Genomic DNA, 10,958 nt, shown 5'->3' on the forward strand with positions numbered 1-10,958 from the left:
TTTTTTCTAAATGTTGTTAACAGATTTTTGAGATATAATTCCCAAAGGTATCTAACTATCAAACAATCTGACTTACAACATCCGGTCACCCAAAGGTGCCCACCTGTTCACTGTCATTCTCCATGTCCCACGTGAGCTCTAATTCAAAGCAAACACTAATCTTTTTGCATCTGCACTTGACTTTTCTGGGTGAATATCAACTATCATACATGTTGTTTTGGATGACTGGCTTTTTTTTTTTTTTTCACTTTCCTTGTTTCCAAGACCCATTCCCGTTGTATGTACAGGTAGCAATACTCCGTCATATCCAATAATAGTGTCACTGCAAAGGCACGCCAAATTTGGTTGTCATTCCATTTGTTCATAATGTATGGGACTTTTTTTTTTATATATCATGGAGACTGCTGTCATTAATATTCATGTACGAGTTTTATGTGAATAGAATAAACTGGATCATATGATAATTCCGCATCTGACACTGAAGAATTGATACCCAAAGTAACTGTATGATTTTATAACCTAACCCATAAAGTATGACAGCTCATGCCTGGCAATGGTGGTGCACACTTTTAATCCCAGCACTTGGGAGGCAGAGGAAGTGGACTGCTGAGTTCGAGGCCAGCCTGGTCTACAGAGCGAGTTCCAGGACAGCCAGGGCTACTCAGAGAGACCCTGTCTTTTGGGGGAAAACAGCTTCAGTTTCTTTACAGTTTGGCTGATAGTTGTCATTTTGGTAACTGTGGTAACTGCTTGTGAGTTGGGGATTTTGGTAATGAGCACTGGGGTGCTCAGGACGCAAACCGTAGGCTTATGCAGCAAACACTACTGAGCCAGGCCCTTGTCCTGTGCTTCTGACTTGCATTTGCCTAATGGCTGGTGACATGGAGAATCTATTCAGGCACTTACTTGGCCAGCTGCGTATCGTCTTTGAGAACTATCCAGATAATTTTCATACTTCTAATTGAGTTATCTGTCTTATTATTGATTTCAGTATCACTCTATTTTTCTTTTTTCTTTCTTTTTTTTGTTTTTTGTTTGTTTGTTTGTTTTTGTTTTGTTTTGTTTTTCAAGACAGGGTTTCTCTGTGTATCCTTGGCTGTCCTAGACTCGCTTTGTAGACCATGCTGGCCTCAAACTCACAGTGATCTGCCTGCCTCTGCCTCCCAAGTGCTGGGATTAAAGGCGTGCATCACCACCACCCAGCCACTCTAATACTACATAGAACTATTTCAAAAGTTCACAGCTATTATTTTTATGCTTTCCTCTTAAATTATAATTAGCAGGACCAATTTAAATTTAACTTGCTCCCAAATCCAAAACAATATGCTACATTCCTAGAAAAAAAAAATGAAATAAAAGCTAGACCATTTTAAAAAGAAAACAATAACATTTCAAAAATTAATACAATGCATCTAACATTCTTTGAGCTTTTTCATCAGTGTTCAGCTTCTCCTCAGGAGAGGCCACCTGATAGGTTGTAGGAAAGACCAATATACACTACAACGCCCTCTGGAGATATGATACATAGGACCCTGACAGGCCCACCCTTGCCCTGGGCATCCACTGCTTCTTATTACTGACCATACAAACAGCTAAAACTGCTCACAAGCCAAGGTCAGCCCAACAGGTGGGTTCTTCCAATAGCCAAGCTCATGGCCAGTGATTAATGAAACATGGGGTGCTGATGATGAGGACGAGAAAGGAAGAGCAAAGCCAGGCATGGTGGCACAGACCTGTTATCCTGGTGGCTGGGAGGTAAAGGCTGGAAGATCAGGAGTTAGGATAGCCTCAGCTACAAAGTGCCAGCCTGGGACACATGAGACTCAATCTCAAAAATATCAAAGAAGGCTCAGTGGTTAAAGGTGCTGCCACCAGGCCTGATGACCTGAATTCCATCCACAGAACCAAGCCAGTGAAAGGAGAAAACTGGCTTCCAAAAGTTGTCCTCGAACCACCACATATGTCATAGCAGGTGTGATGCACACACAGGCACACAAATAATTTCTTTTAATCGAAAAGACAGGCTGTGGTGGTGCATGCCTTTAATCCCAGCACTCGGGGGGGGGGGGGGGGGGGGGGGGCAGAGGCAAGTGGATCTCTTGGGAGTTCAAGGCCAGCCTGGTCTACAAAGTGAGTCCAGGACAGCCAAGGCTACACAGAGAAACCCTGTCTCAAAAAAGCAGAGGGGGAGGAGGGCAGGAGGGAGACACACACACACACACACACACACACACAGAGAGAGAAAGAGACAGAGAGAGAGAGGCTGGAGAGACCGCTCGGTGGTTCAAAACACTTACTGCATTTTCAGAGACCTAACTCCATTCTCAGATTCCACAACTGCCTGTAACTGCAGCTCCCAGGGACCTGACACCCTCTCCTTGCCTCTGTTAGCACCTGCACCCATGCTTACACCACAGACACAGAGAATACATACAAATGAAAACAAATCCTCCCTTTTAAATCAGAAGCAAAGATACCCGGCTGGGAAGATGGGGAGGAGCAAGAACACCAACAGCCCAGAACTCAGAATGTCAATCAACAGTGCTTTACCCTCAGCCTTCACCACTCTCCACCTGGCCTATCAGCACTGCCATCAGAATCAGAAAACCCTCACTCCAGCTTTCCCCCTCCTTCTCACCCTGACGCTTTACATAAAAATAAAATCGATAAAGCCACAGGGTGATTAGAACATAGTTGTTATATCCTGAAATAAGAAAACAATAGATGCGAGAGTAAAGTGTTGATAACCGAGATACCCTTCCTCTACGACTTACTACAAATCTCCTAGACCCAAACTAAAATTCTTAAGGTTATCACTGGGACTTAGCTAGGCTGCGTTCCTTGTACCTGTGTCTGTCTTGTCCAAATTTTCAGACATGATCATACATTGTTTTCATAATCAGGAAAGGGAATGTTTGAACTCAAATCACTAAAGAAACATTCAAGTATTAATTTAAGAAAATAAACTCTAAACATCCCATGCCTATCGCGCACACAGCTCAAAATGGAGCTTAAAAATGGGCAAGCACGGCATAATGTATTGCTTTAGCTCTTCCAGGTGAGGACAGGGTGCGTCTCTGCCGAATGTTTCTTCCACATCAGTTCAGACAATTCAGAAATGGTGTGGGTTTGTTTGTTTGTTTGTTTGTTTTTCTAATTTGATCTTTTCTGTTTCCTCCACTATAACGTACTTCTTCACTATTTTAAGAATTAAACTAAAACAGTTTGTTTTTATCCTTCTGAACTGTTTTCAATTTTATTAATTTACCACTTCAGTGTGGTTTCTTACCGTTGACTGCCTTTGCTGAAAATGAATTATGATTTATTCCCCTTTTACTGATGCTGGGGATTGGGCTGCACTTCGCACTCTACACTGAGCTATATCCTCAGGCTATAAATTCCAAGACAGGTTTCACTAAATTACCCAGTCAGGCCTTTGAACTCTCAGTCTTCTTCCAGCCTCAGCCTCCCAAGACCAGACTTCCCAAGGGGGTGGGCGGGGCGCAGCTGAACCTACTCTTTACTGAAGGAAGTAGCCCTGGAGGGACAGTAAATAACGGTGCACTATCAGCCTTAATTTCCTGTTTGGAGACCAGAACACCTTGTACACTGAGACTACATAAAAGTCAGCAAGGTTTGAATTTGAGGCTGGCCCAGACTCTATAGAGATACACTGCCTGAAAACACACAAAACAAAATCCAAATGATAAATGCTGTATAAAGAAGCAATGATTTGTCATCCATAGAGATGGCTCAGCAGGTAAGAGTGCTCAACACACTGCATGACAACCTGAATTTTATCCCTGGAGCCCATGGTACAGTGGAAGGAGAATACAGACTCCCAAAATGGTTCTCTGACCCACACACGCACTCACACACACATACATGATGGTAATAAATAAAATAATTTCAAAGAAAGATGTGATTTAGCAACATGGTAGTGAAATGCTGCTCACACCACTTAAGCCGTGTTAACAGAGACAGAACATCTAGGATGAACAAAATGAAATAAGTCCTAAGTAACTGTCTCTTCCTGGGACAGCAAACATCTAGAAGAAGAGTGGCGTCTCAGCACCTAGCCCTGGGCTTTGCAAGTAGGAACCTTCAACTGGCATTATGCTGACTGGATAAAGAAACCAGGGGACAAGTGAAGGGTGACACTACCCTCCTCTGAGCAGACCAGCCACCCAAGTCTACCCACCAACCTAACACACTCACTGTGTTTAGACCAACTATTGGAAATTCAGTCAAAACCCAACAGGCAAGGCTGGTTCCCAAGGACATAAAGTTTTTAACTTCAGAGCAGCAAGACGCATAGGCAAAAAAAAAAAAAAAAACCTGAGAAAACAAAAGCACATAAAAAACTTCAGTAACAAAGCAGGGAAAGCTCTTTAGGATCCAGGATCCTTGTGGGCCAACCAACCAATACCAAGAGAAGGCGCTAAACCCCAGGATCAGGGCTGCATCCACTCATAAGCTCCAAAGGTACCTACAGCTGCCACAGCCACCGCCCTCCACAGTCCCCCTCAGCCACTGCCTCCACAGTCCCCCTCAGCCACTGCCTCCACAGTCCCCCACAGCCACCGCCCTCCACAGTCCCCCTCAGCCACCACGTCCACAGTCCCCCACAGCCACTGCCCTCCACAGTCCCCCACAGCCACTGCCCTCCACAGTCCCCCTCAGCCACTGCCCTCCACAGTCCCCCTCAGCCACTGCCCTCCACAGTCCCCCTCAGCCACTGCCCTCCACAGTCCCCCTCAGCCACTGCCCTCCACAGTCCCCCTCAGCCACTGCCCTCCACAGTCCCCCTCAGCCACTGTCCTCCACAGTCCCCCTCAGCCACTGCCCTCCACAGTCCCCCACAGCCACTGCCCTCCACAGTCCCCCTCAGCCACTGCCCTCCACAGTCACCCACAGCCACACAGGCAGCCTGGCTGTGTGAAGGCTGCACAGCAGTGGCTAAGCGGGGGCTCCTCCCTACACCGCCTCAGCTTCTCCCTGGAAGGAGAAGGAGGTAGATTCAGCTGCAGAGTTTCAGTTCCCACTTCACCTGGCAGTCACCCTTGCTCGCCACCATCCTTCCTTCAACTTAGCTGCCAGCTCAGTGCCCCTGTTTTCTGTTCCTGGTGGGAATGGGAACGGGGGCTTTACAGCAAAGCGAGACGGTCTGAAAAGAACACAAGCTCATTTCCACATAGAGCATAAACCCGTTCAGACCTGACTCACTAAGGGAACAGAAACTATCCCCCACGGAGTGCTGTTTTCCTCCCCCGAAGAAGCTGCAAACACCCAAGAGCAGGAACCTAGACCTTCCCAACTCTGTCCTTACACAGAAAATCTAATTTCCTATGTCATTTGAAAAATCAACAACGGGGTGGCAGATTGGCCGATGTACACAGCTCCTGGTTTGTCTTCCAGGTCCCGTGGCTCATTCTTATAAGTTAAAGGCAAATTGAAGAAAAAATAATCACTCCTAGCAGTAAATTTCCTTCATCTCTGACTTGTCCTTTCTCACCAGAATACCTCCAAGACAGAGGAGGCCACGGTGTGCTGTGACACACGCAAAACTGGATTGTCACCCCAGGTGCGTCAGCAATTTTGATGGTGGGCCTCATCAAGAGCAGGGAAGAACAGGCTCAGTCTGCTGGGGGGGGGGGGGGGGGCGGGACAGGCTCCCACGAAGAGATGCACTTGCTCCGCTTGTAAACTTTTAAACTGAGACATCACATAAATACAGTTAAGGGGCTGCACACGGTGGGGATGCTATTAGGCCACTTGAGGTGAGGAGAACCAAGAGCTCCCCATTACATGGCCCAGGACGTTCCTGCCACTCAGCAGTTCCTGGGCAGAGGCTGTGAAAAGCAGTGTTTGGCCAATGACTGTGTCCTTCCCAGCACAGAAGCAAATATTTGCACGGTGCACAGCAAATGCAGGCTTTCAGTGTGGCAAGGTCTGGGAGAAGTTGTTCAGTCTTTAAAAAAAGAAAAAACTCACAACTGAAACAAAGAATAACTAGACGTCTTTAAGCAGCAATTGCACAGACACGTTTTCCTTTCATTCACCCCGTAATTCCGGAGAGAGAGGAAAAAAAAGCGGCGGCCATCCAAAAGCCATTTTCTCAGCCTATCTTGTGTCTCTGCCCTGTGACTTGTATTTCAGTTGCGGTGAGCGGTGATGAAGTAAACGCAGGAGCGGATTAGTGCAGAGATGCTGGTGGGTAAATTAGCGTGGAAAGAGGCATATAAATGCATGAGAGATTAAGCCCCAACATTCACTCTCCTAGCTTGTGATACAAAGATGGAATGGCTTCCGTAACCAGATGCTATCGCTTTAAGAGGTGGAGGGAGACCAGAGCTATTAAGGAGGTGAGCAGCAGGTAAATGTGTTATGTTACATCCTGGATAATTGAAAGGCTCAACAGCTGCCTGACTCTCTGTCTAAGAAGATAATGACCACAGCCCCAACCACAGGTGAAATTCAAGTCTTAGCCCCATGCTTTTCTCTTTCTAAAATGCAGCCACCTGAGATGATTCTACAAGCGTTCTATAGTGCACTAATGTAAAATAATCAGTAAAGAAATCCATTCGTGCCATGTGATTGGCACTAAGAGCTGTCCAGACCTGTGGGCTAATGAAATGTCAAAAGAAGGGGAAACTGCACATGACACTCCCAGAAATCCACATGCCGAGCACTAGGTCTCCAGTAGACCATTAGTCTGGAGAGGGGTCTCGAACACCCACAGGCCTGTCCTGTCCAACATGTTGACGTCTTCAGGGCAAAGGCAGTTAACACTTGTGTGGGCAAGTCCTAGGATGAACCCAGCAGTCAAGATTCAAAGAAGCTTTAAAAGAGCAAAGCCAGGAGGAAGCCTGGAAACACAAAGTGTTAACAGGTAAAGCAAGAACTGCCTGCCTGCAGGGTGAGAGACAGCCTAGCCAAAACTGCAGGGTTTGAGGTGTGTGACCAGCTGGAACCACAAAGGCAACCGATGTGTGGAGTGTGGTGTTAACAGAGGCCATAGGCTCCCAAGGTCTTTGTCATAGTTCCCACCAAGAAGCAGTGTCACCATCTAGAAATTGGCAGGCAGGTCAAGGAAGACCTGCTCGAATGCCTCTGTTGAAAAGCCACCCTCAGCACTACACTGCAGAAACTGACGTCCTGCTGGGGTCTCTGGGAGCACTGCTAAGGGTGCCAGCTCTCAGGACTTGGCAGACAGCAATCTGAACATAAAGCACAAGAAATGTTGGCTGCTCCCGCCTCCCACTCCCACTCATTTTCTCGGGTGAGCCTCTCCCATGTCTAGCAGTGGCCTGCCACTGAAGCTCAGCCTGTCCGCACCCAGGTTTCACCTTTCTAAAAGGAGCCGAGGATGTAAGCATATGTCAGGTAGAGGAACACGAGTGCAAATGATAGGAAGAGCTGGGCTTGGAGCCAAAGGAAATAATAACTTCTATTATTTTTCATGATGCATGATATCCAGAAACACAGTAGAGTGTGTCTACCAGAAGAAAGAATTGTGGGACGTTTCCTCCACTCAACTTCCAGCTAAGAGACACAACGCCATCACCCCAAGGAGCACCAGTTTGCCAGCTTATAAGCCATGCCATTACAGTCAGCACTTGGAATGACCCAGGGTCAATGGGGCTGACCACGTCATTGTAATCACACTCTGAATGACCCTGAGCAGTGGGTCTGACCTTTGTGTACCTCATTTTCCTCATTGGTGATGTACAGTGACAGAACAGTTGCTATACTTTTAAGAAAGGAGAAGAAGAGGAGGAGGAGGTGATGGCGGAGGCCTCGCCCTGAAAACATCTGAAGAAGGATCTAGTTCTATCATCTCCCCTAAGATAGGAAATGGTGGCACAGAATGGACATAACAACCAATTTCCCTCCCTTCCCCGGTGAACCAACCAAAGCAGAAACCAGTTCTTTCTAATGTAAAGCCTCTAGTTAACAGTGCCTATTACAGCTGACGTGGTGGTGCACGCCTTTAATCCCAGCACTCAAGAGGCAGAGGCAGGCGGATCTCTGTGAGTTGGAGGCCAGCCTGATCTACAGAGTGAGTCCAAGACAGCCATGACTACACAGAGAAACCCTGTCTCTGGAAAAAATGAAAAGAAAACAGTGCCTATTTCATGCTTGTTGGACTAATAAAAATATTTCTAGCATCCCCCTCCAGCTACGCACCCAAAGGCTCCATGACTGGAGCTCTGGGGCAGCACTAGTTTCAAGCATTTATGTGTCCCATATAAGGCTGCTCATAAAGTAGCCTTTAGTTATATAGCTGAAGAGCTCACCACCACTCTAATGAAATAACTTGGTAATTAGTTTTTAACTGCCTCCTTAACCTGCTAAAAATATCTGTTCCAGGAGTCCAAATACAGTATTTTCTTCAGCATCATATCCCCAGAGCTTGGAGAAAGCTTTGCAACAAATGTGAATATTTCTGAATGAATGAATGAATGTTCTTTTGTAAGCTTAAAGTCGGGGTGTCCTAAATTTAGCAAGCCTTCCTAATTAAATTCAAGTCACTGTACTTAGGTATGACAAAATGTTTAAAAATAAAAACAGCAGATGTTTGATCTCTAGGTGGCAGGGATTTTTTTTTTTTTTTCTGTTTTAGAAAAATCCCTCATTTATTTTTACTCTGCAGGAAATCAACCAAATACCAGCACCAGAAAGTCCATATACACATCAGCCTCAGTCAATCTTTGTTCCATGTGCAAAGACGATGCTACCAGTTGGAATTTAAAAGTATTTTGACCACCAACCTCTGACTGTATCACTTTTAACAATCACTTTAATGTGGTTTTACGATACAGGGAGGATCCGATCGATGGCCAAATGATATGAAATCAGTTCACAAAGGCCAATCAAGAACACATGAGGGTCAAAGGAGGAATCCAAAATCAACCTCTGTGCTAACAAAATGCTCAGGTGCATTCGCCAGTCCAGCAAAGAAGCAGTGTAGCCTCTGGTGACGGGAGAGGGGAAAGTGGGACGCGATGACTCAGGACAGATGTCCTGAGTTCAAGATCTGCGTCACACACACAGATCAGCAGTGACTCCAATGCACAACCTAGAAAGGTCATGAAGCAGAGCTCGCTTTACACTCACTACCAGCTGCCACAGAGACTGGCTGAGGCCAGCACCACCCAGGCGGAGGTCTAGGATAACTGATGCGGCTGCTTCTCAATGAACAGCACTTTACTCATCATTAAGGTCTTAATTACCATAGCAAGAAAAAACAAAATGCTAGGAAGAAGGCAGCAGAGGACGGAAGGCAAACACAGACACCACAAGTGAACCCCCGCCTGCTGCCTTTGTTCCGCTGTGAGTCTCCCGGGAGCCCCAGGGCACACCTTGCAGCACCCGGTCAGCCAGCCGTGGCACCCAGAAAGACCACAGCCTCTGCAGCACGGGCCGGGCATGCGGGCGAGCGGGCGCACAGACAGGGGCGTGCTGCTTTCAGCAATTACGGCACTCGCCCTCAGAAGATTCAAAAGGGGGAGGGGGCGTGGGAAGCCTCAGCAAGCAGACAGGAAGCCGCTAAGAGGACAATGTCATCTAACAAAACCTGCAGGTCTCTAGTGAAACTGAACTCTTTGGTTTTTTTCCTCCAAAGCTTTCTTTTAACAAATCCTCACAGACTTAGAGAACCTTGCAATCACATCCCCCTGGAACCACTAAATAAATATAACATACTCACGGGCTCACGGCCACTGTAACTTCGGAGGAAAGAACACGGTTCCACTATGAAGATGTCCTTCCCTCTCTTCTGCAAGATCTTTTTAAAAGCCAACCCTAAGAGTCATTCCTCTCTATAAAAAACAACAGAAATCTTCAACATCTCCTTCATTTCCCGGGCTCCAAAGAGACTTTTAATTGCCAGACCCCGACAGCCTCCCAAAGCACTGCAGGGTGAATTTAGACCTGTCAGCTTCGGTGGCAGCTACACTCGCTGCTGTGGAGGCTGCTTCCGCAGGAAGGGATGCTGGGAGATTTTTTTTTTTCCCAATCCCTGCTGCAGCCTAGTCCTAATCCATCACTGTTTAGTTATCCTACAGGAACAGGCAAGACAGGTACAGAGGGACTGGGTTTATAAAAAACCACAGGCTCTTCCAGTGAGTTTCACCTAACCTGAGCATTTCTCCATCTATCAAGAAATAACATGAATTACTTTCTTGTTTTAAGAAAACTGTAAGAACAGGTTGTTATTCCTAGGATTGAGTTACATTTTCTATCCATGGACTTTTTAAAAACACACTTGAGGGACACGGACTAAGGGAAAATCGGTTTCTCTACAGTTTTCAGTGTAGCGGTCTATTTTAGTGACAAGTACATATCACATGACAGTCATATGTTTGCTGAAAAGGTCAATTTCAAATTGGCATTTAATAAATATTATTTCAAGTGGGCTTGAGTTCAGAGTTGTGGTTCGGTTGTTGCGGGTGTCTCTTCTGTTCTGATTGTTGAGATGGAGCCCTACTCTGTAGCCCACGCTAGCCTGGAACTCCCAATCCTTCTGCCTCCTCTTCCTGTGTGTTCCTAAGCCCAGCTCTTGAGGCAGATTTGGCTAAGACAGTACCAAAAGCATCATGCTTAAAGAACTCCAGTCCAGAGACCCTAAATAAGCAAGCTTCGGAAGTTGGCCTGCAATGTCTCAGTCTGAGGAGCGAAGGCTCTCAGGAAGCCAGGCCTTCCGTGGCTTTGCTTCCCTCTAACGAGGCCTCCTGCTCATGTAGAACTTAGGGGACCCAGTGTAGCTGGATGTGGTGTCACACAGCTGCAACCCCAGAATGTGGGAGATGGAGGCAGGAGAATTAAGATTTTTAAGGGTAGTCTCAGCTACACGGTGAGTTCCAGGCCAACCTAGGCTACATAAGACTGCCTCAGAAAAAAAAAAAAAAAGTTACTATAGACTTCCCAATATGCTCTCTAGTATTATAAGCCAC

General features: G+C 46.4%; 1 protein-coding gene across 1 annotated transcript in view; it reads right to left on the minus strand.

The window, feature by feature from the left end:
* Ttc39b (tetratricopeptide repeat domain 39B) overlaps positions 1-9,738 on the minus strand; it is a 64,017-nt gene extending 54,279 nt beyond the window's left edge. Inside the window, exon 1 of the mRNA XM_051163821.1 lies at positions 9,713-9,738. The gene's annotated coding sequence lies outside the window, so the exon portion shown is untranslated. The remainder of the gene's footprint in view (positions 1-9,712) is intronic.
* Positions 9,739-10,958: the final 1,220 nt, after the last annotated feature.

Source organism: Acomys russatus, chromosome 2, assembly GCF_903995435.1.
Source record: "Acomys russatus chromosome 2, mAcoRus1.1, whole genome shotgun sequence".
NCBI classification, from domain to species: Eukaryota; Metazoa; Chordata; class Mammalia; order Rodentia; family Muridae; genus Acomys; species Acomys russatus.